Consider the following 13,599-nt stretch of genomic DNA (forward strand, 5'->3'; position numbering starts at 1 on the left):
TTCTTTATGTCACTATATTCTATAGGTCCAGAAAGAGGAGAAGAATCAATCTATCAATGATGTGTTCATGAAAATATAAAATTCAAGTTTCTAAGTAATGACACAGTCTTCACAATAACGGCTTGTTAACATATGGGTCATTACTGATTTCATCTTAATTGATATGACAATTCCCTTTACACTCTGTAGCAACATTTGGCTTTGTGGTTTTATTCAGAAGTAATAACTTAAAATATCTGACATCTTAATTTGGGGACATCTGTCAGTCTAAGTTAGAACTAATCATGATTTTTCAGCATAAAAATATTTAGTGCTTACACTGACAGGATATAAAATAATCTCTGAAATAATTAATCAATTTCTATCAATTATATATTCATGTCAAAAAGACTATGCTATGTCAGCACTGACAATATATTACAAACCTTTTTTTCTGATACGTACATATTGACTACACATAAAATGCATTACGCACATCTGATGTTGGATTAATACATGTTTTTTTTTTTCATCTTTGAATGCCAGTGTAAATTTTTTACCCTACTTTAGTAAAACGAGATAAAATGGACTATTCTCTTCTCTAGCTTCTGAAAGTTTTGTTTCAGTTACCAAAAATGTGATGTTTGATAAAAGAAATATTTTTATGAATATTATCAGTAATATCTTCTGTGACCAAGCTTGAAAATAGCACGTTATTGAAATAGTAGTGGTTGACAAAAATAATATCAAGGTTTCTCAACTAAACTAGGGGTTATGTCAGAATGATCCAGGGAGAATATTATAATTAACTAACCCTGCACAGTGTTCTTTTTCACATTCCACTTGTTCCGTATCCCTTTTAGATGACTCTTGTAGTTAGCTGTGTTGCTGGAAGTTACGCCACTGGTATTTCAAATACCTGCAGGATCATCCATGGTAAACAGGTTTCAGTGGAGCTTCAAGACTAAGACAGACTAGAAGTAAAGGCCTGGAGATCTACTTCTACAAATAAGCAAATGAAAACCTTATGGACCACAAGAGAACATTGTCCAAATTGCTTGCTTTGTATAAAAAGCTTTGTATATGTCATAAAAAAAAAAACAACTTTTTTTTTTTTTTTCATAGGAGGCATCAATTACTACAGGAAGGCATTGTGTTTGGTGAATTAGAGGACCAACGAGGGTGAGGGAGAACCTCAGTAAGATTAACTGGCACAGTAGCTGCAACAATGAATGCCAACATGCCAGTGATCATGAGGAAGACACAGGACTGGGCAACTGTTTCCTTTTGTGGTACATAGGATCACCATGAGTCTGACTCACTCGAGGGCAATTGTATCTCTTTAGTTAGCTACTCTTACTGACAGGGGTGTGATTTATTTTATTGTGGAGGGACAGGTAAATGGCTCAGAACCGTTGCATTGTAATACATTAAAAATAATTTTATATTTAGTGAAAATAATCCATTCTTTTTTAATGCTATTGTATTTAGTCAATCCTCATAGACAATTAAAAAAAAACATTATTTACATCCCTTTCCTAAAATTGTTTTTATAGCTGCAATGGTTATTTTCACTGACTCTTTGCTTTTACAGATACAGTTGGGTGTCAGGAGAATATACACACTGGAATTGTGTTTTAAGAATTGCTGTAAGCTTGGTCAATTTTAGTGAATATATTGAATGCACACATAGAAGAGTTCATGAGGCCAAGAAACCTACATTTTTCACTGACACTGATTGTAATGGTTAATTTTATGTGTCAACTTGACTAAGCTATGGTTTCTAGTGGTTTTGCCAAACACTAGACTAGTTGCAGTTTCATAATGTAATATAATGTGATCAATAAATCAGTTGAAAGAGGAGTTCCTTCAGATTATAAATAGATATTTTAACAGAAATTGTTCTCTCAGCCCTGCAGTATTCCTGTCATCTGACCTACAGTTCTTGGCACATAAGGCAGCAGAAGTATCTGGCAGATTTTTGTCTTGCCAGCCTCTCCTCTTCCCCAATCCCATAGCCAGCAGAAATCTCCAGCCTGTCTTCTGACCTACAGATTTTGTGAACTTTCCAGCTACCACAAATGTCTCAATGGTTTTATTTGTCTAGGGTAAGACACTGATGTAAATGGTTTGTAGCTCTAAGTAGGAGAAAAACTAGCACTGGAGTTGAATTCATTTTCTTTGAAGTCATGCTGTTTGGTTTTAAGCCCTGGGTCTGCCACTTTTCTGCTGAACCTCCTTAGTCATTACCTATTTAAGGTAGTTTTGTTTCAGAACAAAGATGTCACTTTGAAGACTAAGGTGCGCCTGACCGAACCCATGATATTTTCAATTGCCTCATATGCATGCAAAATCTGGACAATGAATAAGGAAGACTGAAGAAGGATCAATACCTTTGAATTACGGTGTTGGAGAAGAATATTGAATATACCACAGACTACCAGAAGAACGAACACACCCACCAGAAGAACGAACAAGTCTGTGTTGAAAGAAGTACAGCCAGAATGTTCCTTAGAAGTGAAGATGGCAAGACTTCACTTCACATACTTTGGATATGTTGTCAGGAGGGACCAGTACCTGGAGAAGAACAACATGCTTGGTATGGTAGAGGGTGAGTGAAAGAGAGGAAGGCCCTCAATGAGATGGACTGACAAAGTGGCTGCAACAATGAGCTCAAGCATAGCAATGATTGTGAGGATAGTGCAGGACTGGGCAGTGTTTAGTTCTGTTGTACATAGATCACTATGAGTTGGAACTGACTCAATGGCACCCAAGAACAACAAATTTCAGTTCACTTAACTGCAAGCCAGGGAAAATAATGGTGCCTATTTCTTTTTATTTCCTAGAGCTCTGTTAAGGATACAATGAAGTAATACATAAAAAGCATTTAGCCCAGAGGCTGACACATAGTAGAGAGCTATTAAGTGCTGCAATCATCACCAACATATCATCATCATCAAAGAACAAACATATTATACCACACCATATTAAAGATACTTAGAAGAAAGTTGCCCTAAATGCTTACTACTTCTTTTGAAAAATTATATTATTTAAAGCTCCATTTAATCTGTTCTTTTGTTTTGTTTTGTTTTTTAGTTGCTTTATTCTCCAAAGACATAAAGCTTTCAGAGCTTTTTTTATTTTTTTAATTAAAGCAATTTGCATTTTTATAAATATTGCAGATTGCTAAGCCATTTTAGGGGAGTAAAAAATAAAATATCAAATTATATCTAATAAGAATAATCCAGCCAAAATTTTGAGGAAGTAGGGGCTGATTTTTTGGTCTTCAAGAGTGAATTTATATTTCCTTCCTTATGATAAAAGCAAACAACCCTGAAGGTGGTAGATATTCTCTTCCAGAGAGTATCCAAATAGATAGATCTTTGCTCTCTCTTATGCCACCCAGAAGAAGAGATAATTGAAATTATGGAGAGATGCCCTGATTACTTAGCTGCACTACACATATACAGAAGTTTGGTCTACCAACAAGGCTAAGGCCACCTGAAGTAATGAATTTAAGCATAGGTACCCAAGGAAAATCTTTCACCTTCAAATCAGTAATGGGTGAACTCTGTTCAAGATTTATGTTCCAAAAAGGGGATATTGGTTAAGGAGCACTGAAGTAAGTCCCATATTATTTCTAGAGGCTTATTTCATTGAATTTTCTAAGCTTTTCTCTCATTTTTTCCCCCATTTTTACAGCATTCTTTTGCACAACGCATACTCATAAGTAACACTGTAAAGACAGAGGTAGGGCATATATTCCCGGAGCCCCATAGGATTTATAAGGAATGAGGACTTTTGAACTACCTAACCCTGGGTGTCCTGATATGCTTCTAAATTGGGTCTTTCCCTACTTTCATCCCCTTGAAAATCATATTCTGTAAAAGTTACTTGAAACTTCCTGAAGGTGATAAAAGTATTCTTTATCTTGACTGGGGTATTGACTTCATGGTCAAAACTCATTTATTTATATAATTAAGATCTGTGCATAGTAAATTTAGCAAAGAATAATCTATGTTGATTTTTTTTCTTGTTTTAAGATAGAGTTTTGCTGTGGTCATTTTTTTGTTAACAGAGAAAGTAATTATGTTCTTCCTTCAATCTACCTCAATCAAAAGGGATTAAGCCTTGAAATCTGGAATTGTAACCTAGTAGCAGCATATTACCATTACAAGAATGGGATTTGTGAGGAAAGCTGTAGCCACAAAGCTGTAAATGATGGCTTCATAACAATATCCACTTCTCTTAAGTACCATAGTTTCAGATTTCTTCTATCTTGAGACCAATGTCTGATCTTAATCTAAACAGATAACCTAGGATTAGGAGCCCCGATGAACAGTTTTCCCCACCTCCAACATTCCTAACAAATTCAGATAAACACAAAAAACAGCAGCTTGGGGCCACGTGTCAACTTTGGGGAAGGGTTTAATTCTGCAGAGCAAATACTCTCACTCTGTTCTCTGTCTTGCACTGGTCTGAAACGGAGATGGAAGAAGAGATAAAATCCCCAGTGCTTGTGTTCATTAGTAGATTAGCTCCTTCAAATAGAAAACTGTTTAACAGTATCTACTGCAAGTCTAACATATTAAAGTCAGCAATTACACATCTATATAGAAACCCTGGTGGCACAGTGGTTAAGAGTTACAGCTGCTAACCAAAAGGTCAGCAGTTTGAATCCACCAGATGCTCCTTGGAAACCCTATGGGGCAGTTCTACTCTGTCATACAGGGTCGCTACGAGTCAGAATCGACTCGAAGGCAATGGGTTTCTTTTGGTTTCTGAGTAAGAGTAAGGGGTGGAGGAAGAGGAAAGAAATGTTTAGGGAACACGAAAGTCAGAAATAAAAAGGAGGATCATTCCCTACTTAACAAAGAGTTAAAAGACATACAGTGAAAATATGTGAAATCGGGATATAATTTGTAGGCATCAGTGGCATCTATCCTGGACCTGATGTAATGCAGATCACTATCATTGAATTTTGGTGGCCTGTAAATCCATCAAAAGAGTCATTTGAAAATGAGACAAAATTGATTATAATGCTTCTATGAGACCAAAATATCAACATGAAAATAAATAAAATCATAAGTATATTTTTCTGATTTTAGCTTCATGAAAATGGCATTCATCAATCCCTGCATATCATTTACTAAACTATGTTAACAGAACACAAGTGGTTATCTGCTGCTGGAATTAAGGGCAAAGACAAGGCCAGGAGACTTCAGTAATTCTGATATGATTATGATTACTCGTACTTAGGAAAGGGTAGGGACAGAAATCAGTCACAGGACAGGATGCTGAAGTCTGCTTGTAGATACAGTACATTACTAATGAAACCTCCAGGTTCCCTGTTTCCTGCCTAAACTCTCCATTTCACATACAGTAACAACCAAAGCTATGTTGATGTCCTATAGGGCCTCCCATTACCTTTCTATCGTCTACAAGTACCTTCCACCTTGTTTTCTACACTCCCGACACACTGGTCTCCTTGCTATTCCTCAGAGGTAGCAAACGTGACCCCACCTCAGAGCATATCTGTGTAACTCACACCTCTTCACTTCCTTTAAGACTTTAAACGTCACCTTCTCAGTGAGGATTATCAGATCATTAACTGACCACTCTGGGCTCCTTGCCCATTACATATTTTCCACAGGACTTACCATCTTCTAACATACAATTTAATGTACTTATTTATTTAGTTGGAGATCTGCTGCTGCGGTGGTTAAGAATTGACTCAGTGGCAATGGGTATTTATTAAGTTAGAGTCTGATTCTCTTGAATGGAATATAAACATCATGAGAGTAGGTATTTTTGTCTCTTTTATTCACTGCTATATCTGATGAATGAGTGAGTAAGTAGCCTGACTTAGAATGACTAAAGCAGGGGGTATTCAGGATTCCCTGATGTTGCAGGTACGCATCTTGCTGTTGACACAGGGAGCTAGCTTATCAATCAGCAAGAAGTCATCCTCATCACATTCTCCTTGTTAGGTAATTTACCAGGATAACATTCCTAAAACCCACTGCTTAGTTGTCTCTCTAATCCTGTGTCCCTGCCCTTTGGCTTCATACCACAGCTCTGTACCTCAGTTTCTGGTTCCTTCGTGCAGATGATCAGTCTGGGCTCCAGCCGAACTTCTTGCTTTCCACTCAAGTCTCTATACTACATCTTCCCTGCCCATCCTATCCAAAATCACCTCTTAAAATTTGCTCAATGGAGTTAAAGCAGATGGCAGGCTGTTTCACTTTTACAATTTTAAAATATACAACTCTCAGGGTAGTGATTTTCCACCTAAATTTTTGTACTTGTAGCCATTTTCACAATTAAAAAAATATGAGACATAGCATGTAGAACATAAAGAGAGGTTTTGTTTTGTTTTTCTTTTCCATCTCTTTCATTTTAATTATCTTATTTTTTCTCTTCTATCAATTTTCCTTTCCTCTCTACTGAGTTACTTTCAGTTTGCCTTAGGGTCTCCCTTCTCAGGCAGTCTCTTATGGGCAGATTTTCCCTGCTTTGCCTCTCTGTATGCTAACTTTCAGAAGCAGGTGTGGAGGACAGACATCTGAAACACAGCATCTGCCAACAAGGTGCAGTGGTGAACACTGAAAGGAGGCCAGGTACAAGGCTAGCAAAGGAACTGGAGCCAGGTTTTAACTGGCTTACAATGTTGAAATGTGCAAAAGGAGTCAGGCAGACAAGAAAAAGAGCCAGATGTAAATTTTTCATCATATTGAGGTTTCAATTCTGGGAACAAGGCTTATTTTTACTTGGTGTTATCATTTGAAAGAAACTTTCACTTCTGCTGTTTTCATCTGGATCTGATAATACCTGTCTACAAATGTGGCAGACAAATTCTAAGATGTTCCCACTTCACCCCCTCCCCTCATGATCACAGCTGCCTGGAGTTTACAGGTTTGTGAAAACTCTCTCCTTGAGTGTGGGTAGGACCTGTGACTCACTTTTAATCAACTGAACTTTGTAAAGGTGATGTGATGTCACTCCCGTGATTACATGATGTTATATAAATCTCCTTCTTGCTAGCCGACTCACTCTAGGAACCCTTCCTGCTGGATTGGTGAAGTAAGCAGACATGTAGAAAAACCCAACATGGCAGGAAACCACAGTGGCCGCTAGAAACTGGGGGTGGCCTTGAGGAGCTTAGGGTGGCCTCCAGCCTCCACCCGGCAAAAAGCCAGTGCCTTCAGTCCTATAGAAGCAAGGAAATGAATTCTGTCAACAGCCTAAGTTGGCTTGGGAACAGATTCTTTCCCATTCTAGTCTACAGCTGAGAATACACCCTGGGGAATACCTTGATTGCAGCCTTATTGGACCCTAACGAAATGAGCCAGTTAAGTTGGGTTCAGACTCTTGACTCACAGAAATGATGTTACTAAATATGTGTTACTTTGAGTCTCGAAATTTGTAGTATGATGGATATTTGTACAAGGTGAAAGAGCCACCAGAAAATAATTAAAAGGATAGGTTAACATTAATTACTGTTTTGGAGAATGAGCATGAACGAACTGAAAAGCCAGAACCATAAGGTTGGCTGGTTTTGCCAGAAGGAACAGCAGGAATAAAATGACAGAAGTGCAGAAAAACTGTATATTAAGGGTTGGCATGCAATTGTATTAAAATATTTTATTGGTAAGTCTAATAGAGAAGTTTCCTGTCATCATTTGTAGCACAGGCTTTTTTAGTAATTACTCTGACTCTAATAAACTAGTGTTAAATTTTCTTTCAAAATAAATGTAGAATAAGATCATATTTAAATTTTATAAGCAGTATAAAAAAATTACAAACATACCACCTACTATTTATATAACACCCTAAACTATTTAATTTAAATAGTCATCATATCCCAGCTGATAGAAAAAGCTTGTACTCTTATTACCTTTTTAGAAATGTACTTTGTATTTACAATTTCACGACGAATTCCTTGGAGGGAGAGTGTTGTGTAAGAAGCACTAATAGCAGGAAATATGTAAATAGTTTTCCAGTCATTGTCAATAGAACGCTGAAGATAAAGTATATATACTAGTTTTATCACCACGAATTCCTAACCACTCTGAATATCAATTTCCTTATCCATAAAATAAAGAATTGGACTAGATGACTTAAAAGCCTCTTAGAGCAAGAATTTCTATAGCTACAATTTAGGGTTATTTTCTCAAAGAAGGGCATGGCTAAGCAGTACTCCATTTCCATTGTTTCTTATTTTATAATCCTTACTAAGTGCCTAAGTGCTTAGGAACAGTGGTTGTAATTACATATAAATTACAAAAATAATTTTACATAAAAATTAAATAATTACATACACACATGAACATGTCCACACCCATACACACACACACTGTTTCCTTTCCTAAGGAATTAAGTCTAGTGGGTTTGGGTTATATACAGGGTCACTATGAGTTGGAATCTACTGGATGGCAGTGGGTTTGGTTTTGGGTTTTATATGATAATAGGATGAATGGCTAGAGATAGAAAAAATCCAAGTAGATAGGCCCCCCCACCAAAAAAAATATCACTTTGTTAATTTATCTTTTATGTATTTTTTCCCATGGATTGAACACAACTAATATTGGTTATCATTTTGGTTAAGAGTTACTGCTTTGATAGGAATTATATTTATTTTTAATGGTTATTTCATCTTTACAATGTTAGTTTGCTTTTATAAACTAATGATCTATGCAGAATTCACATGCATATATCATCAAAAGCTTTTACATAAGACACAAAATATTTTCCTGATATTCCATCCATGTTGGCAACTATGTGTTTTAAACAGATGGCACTTTGATAAATTACCCAATATGTAGGAATCATAGCTTGAATCTGGAAGCTTTGCACAGATGCTTATAATGAGATGTTCATGATCACATACCACTTGTCTATTCAGAGAATGACAGACCCTTCTGTTGCCAAAGATATTTATATAGTGAGGTTTCTTTTTAGCAATGTTTAGTGGTACTGCTTTGGTTTAAGGGTGATATATTTCCCATAAAATATATTTATTATATTTAGTAGTTTCAATCTTTAAGGTGAAATACTTCTAAGAGAAATTTTTCACGGGAAAGACACTCTGGGCTTAAATATGTTTATGAAACAGCTTTTGTCGATTTTAAAACAATTTTAATTTTCAACAGCAGAACTCTATGCTATCGGGATGGAAGGGTTTTATTTTCTTATATGGAGAAAATACTGCTTCAGGTGAAAAATAAAATGTTACTATCAAGATACATAAATCATGATACTATGCCAATTCTCCTTGAAAGGCAGGTTATAGAATGGCCAATAAAATGAGCCATTCAGAAAAAGAAAAAAAAAAAAAAAAGCTTTAACTTCAAAGGCACAAGGCTAATCAACTTGAGTTGTAAAGGACTTTCCAATGGTATCAATAGAGTACTAGTGGCTTAGAATGCTGAGTGATGATTTCCAAGGAAGTGAGATAAATCACTTGACACGAATAGAAACAAAGATCATAATAATATATTTCTTGGATCTTTAATACTGAAATATTTAAATCTCTTTTAATATTTGAACATCTGAGTCTTAACTCTGAACACAAATATTGACTTTACCTGATTTTGTGTATGGAGAAAAACATTTAGTTTCTAGCATTTCCTAGGCCCTAACTGAATTATAGAGAGCCCTGGTGGCATAGTGGTTAAGTGATGGCTACTCACTAAAAGGTTCGTGGTTCAAATCCATGAGCCACTCTGTGGGAGAAAGGTGTGGCAGTCTGCTTCTGTAAAGATTTTACACTCTTAAAAACTCTATGGGGCAGTTCTACTTTGTTCTATAGGGTTGCCGTAAGTCAGAATCGACTCACTGGCAACAGGTTTGGTTTGGTAACTGAATTATATCCTCTCTCTCTCTTTCTCATACATATCAAATACACATACAAACTTTCAAAAGTTTGGGTCTCTCTCTTTCTCATACACATCAAATACACATACAAACAAACTTTCAAAAAAATCAGCATAAGTAGCTATGGGACCACTAGAAACATACAAAAATATTTATAATTTTTTTACTTCATTTTAGACTTGATATTGCTCAATTATGCATAAGAAATTCTCATTTTTTCATATATCTATTATATTGACAGTCACTATTGAACTTTGAAGTTTCTAATTGGGTGCCCTGGTGACAGAGTGGTTAACAGCTTGGCAGCGAACCAAAAGGTCAGCAGTTCAAATCCACCAGTGGTTTTTTTGGAAACCTTATGGGGCAGATCTACTCTGGCCTATAAGGTCGCTACGAGTCAGAATCAGCTCGATGGCAACCGGTAGATGGTGTAAACAACTAACATCCTCAGTTGCTACAGGAAAGTTTGAACATTCAAGTCAACCCAACGGCACCTCAAAAGAAAGGCTTGGTGAACTCCTTCAGAAAAATTAGCTGTTGAAAACCCTATAGAGTACAGTTCTATTCTGACACACGTGGGGTTGCCATAAGTCATAACTGACTCAACAGCAACTGGTGTTTTGGTTTGTTGGTGTTGAATTTTAAGGTTATAAACCAATAATGATGAATTACATGCCAGATTATTGGCCACCTGTCTTTCAGTTTTATATTTCTAAACGAAATTATGCAAACCAGGTAAAACTGAGGGTTGCTTAACAAAGTATAAATTGGGGCTGAGTTACAGTACATTTTTTATCATCATATAAAAATTCTAAATATTATTAGGAACTTTCATTGCTAAAAAATGTGATCTTGAATATTGAAAGTAGAACTAACACATTTCTTGATATATTTATTGTTCTCATGTGGTCAATAAATTGTCATTTTCTAATTAAGAAAATGTAATAACCCCCTACTGGATCAACACAAAAAAGTGAAATCTATTTTTTCTTCCTTCAAGTTTATTTCAAGTTCAATATACTCTAATTAAAGAAAAAAATACCTATGGTAAAATTTGAGAGGGGATGGATTAAGTGGCCATGGAGAGAAGGAACGATTTTCTTGATTTGTATCCATTCATTATTACTTTTTCTTAGTTTCCTTACATTAAGGTATTGTGTGAAGTGGATATAACAAAACAATAACACTATCACAGAACAATTAGGCCAATGGTTTTCAAAATGTTTTTTGAGAATGCCTAGTTTTCCTAAGGCCCTTTCAGGGTTTCCATGGAGCCCTGGTGGCATAGTGATTAAAGAGTTCAGCTGCTAACAAAAAAGTCAGCAGTTCCAATCCACTAGCCGCTCCTTGGAAACCCTAAAGGGCTGTACTACTCTGTCCTATAGTGTCGCTGTGAATCAGAATTGACTTGACGGTTACGTTTTTGGTGTTTATTTATTTATTTATGAAGTCAAAACAATTGTCATAATACAAAGATCTTGCTTGCTTTTTTATACGTATTATCTCATGAGTATACAGTGGTATTTTCCAGAGGCTACTTGACGTGATATTAAAACAGATTAACTGCAGACACAGATATGAGAATCCAGTTGTCGGCTATAAAGCCAGACATTAAGTATGATTTTTCAAAATGTAAAACAATGCCACTGTTTTCACTAAACTTCTTTTTGTTTTGAAAACAATTGTTTTGCATAAAAATGTGTTTATTCTTGTTAATATGTAATGGATTTATTATTTTAAATAAGTTAATAAACTGATGCTTTTAATTTCTCTTTTAATTTCTAATACTGTAAATCATTAGAGGTAACACATTAAAAACACTTTTTTTGAATCCTCAATATTTAAGTGTATAAAACAATCCAAGATTCCAAAACTTTGAGACTCAGCCCTAGATTAATCCCAACACCTGAAATTATTGCCAATTTCTATATGAATGTAAAAGCAGAAACTGAGCCCAAAAATGTGTACACTGTACTCCAGGATGCCCTCGTACGTACATTTCCCTCTTCTGCTAACTTATTTAATTAAAATATGTTGATGTTTTTAACATTCAAGGCACCATTTTGTGTACTGGTCCAAAATCATCAATAACACACGTGTTTATTTCAGATGGAAACGGTGTTTCGGAGCTATCATCTTCTTTGAACCAGTGAAAGGTAATGCCTTCTTGAAAGACAGCAGTATATTTCTGGTGTGGAGTACTGTTTACTGAAAACTGACTTTTACATTTTTAAGTTAATCGCTATGCCTTAGCTATCTTTATCTGGAATTATAGTGATGAATCAAGTTGACTACCTCCGTGATAGCCAACACACTCAGGAGCTGCTTAGCCATTATCGAGGAAAACCTTAAGTGATAGCGCTATGTATGACTCAATTAGCAGTTGCTCAGACCAAGGAAATCTGCCCCCTCCTGTCCTTTGTCCTCAAAGCATTGCCTGTGGCTCAACCCACTCAAACCCAGTTTACTAGACTACATGCCAAAGAAAAAAATGTAATTTGTCGTACTGCACCTATGCACCATGACAGCCTATGTAATCCATAATGTTTACATGTACCTCCTTGTGAGGGGAGGTATAAGAAGTTCTACTTCCCTTTTTTCCTCCTCATCTCTGTGTGTCTATATTGACAGGGAGCCACAATAAGAAGGATCTGTATTCACCTAAGGTCTTGGTGCCTGAGTCACACACAGTCCAGCCTACACCTGGGCACTGGATACCATCTCAATGAGTTTTAAGTTTATCACAGCAAGAATGGAAGACAAAAGAAAAATTACCTTTACAATATTGGCTTTTTGAGAATCTATTTGAAAGTCGAAAGTTCTTATTTATAAGACTTGGACTTATTCTTTAAAAAGCAAATGGAAGGATGGTGGGCGGAGCCAAGATGGCAGAATAGACAGGTGCTTCCCTCGAGCCCTCTTTACAACAAAGACCTGAAAAAACAAGTGAAACGAGTACATTTGTGACAAGCTGGGAGCCCTGAGCATCAAAGGCAAGCTTAGACAATGAACTGAGGGGCAGGGGAAGGAAGAGACTGTTCAGAAGCAGAGAGGAGTTACCAGACCTGAATAGCAGGGAGTCCTCAGGCACCATTCCGGCAGCAGCATCGGTGTTGGAGGTGGCGGCGGAGGGCTGGTCCTAGCTTTCCGCCACAGTTTCCTCAGGGAGAAGCAGCCAGCCACATAGCCCACTCACACCTCCAGAACCTGAGGAGAAGGGTGCTCTCGGCAAAAGCTAAGTACTTGTGTATATTTTACCATGCCCCCCCCCCCAAGCTGGCTTCAGTGGCTGAATCCCTGGGCCTGAGATAGACCCTGGTGAGCCCCTGGAGTCGTCCTCCCAGCCCTGGGAAAGGAAAAAATTTGCAACTGGGGGGAAAAGATAATTTGCTAGCTCCATTAACCAGGGGAGCTCAGGACAGAAGTGGCTCCTGTCCAGGCATAAACAATCCGTGGGCCTTGAGCAACTTTCCCTTCTGCATGGACCTGTGTGGGCCTATTTCGGGAGAATAGGCCCTTGTTGGCAACTCTGACCATTTTGGTGGTGCAGTAGAGAGGTGGCTGTTTGATGTTTGACATTGCTTTGCCTATTGAACAAGGTCCTCACCTACCCACAACAGGGACCTAAGGAGTGGTGGCTCCACTTGAGTCACCCAGCCACCCACAACAGGGGTACAGGGATAACTGGTACCTCCCAATCCATACGACAAAAACCTTGGGTGCCCATGGCCCCTCTGCAGACCC

Source organism: Elephas maximus, chromosome 23, assembly GCF_024166365.1.
Source record: "Elephas maximus indicus isolate mEleMax1 chromosome 23, mEleMax1 primary haplotype, whole genome shotgun sequence".
NCBI classification, from domain to species: Eukaryota; Metazoa; Chordata; class Mammalia; order Proboscidea; family Elephantidae; genus Elephas; species Elephas maximus.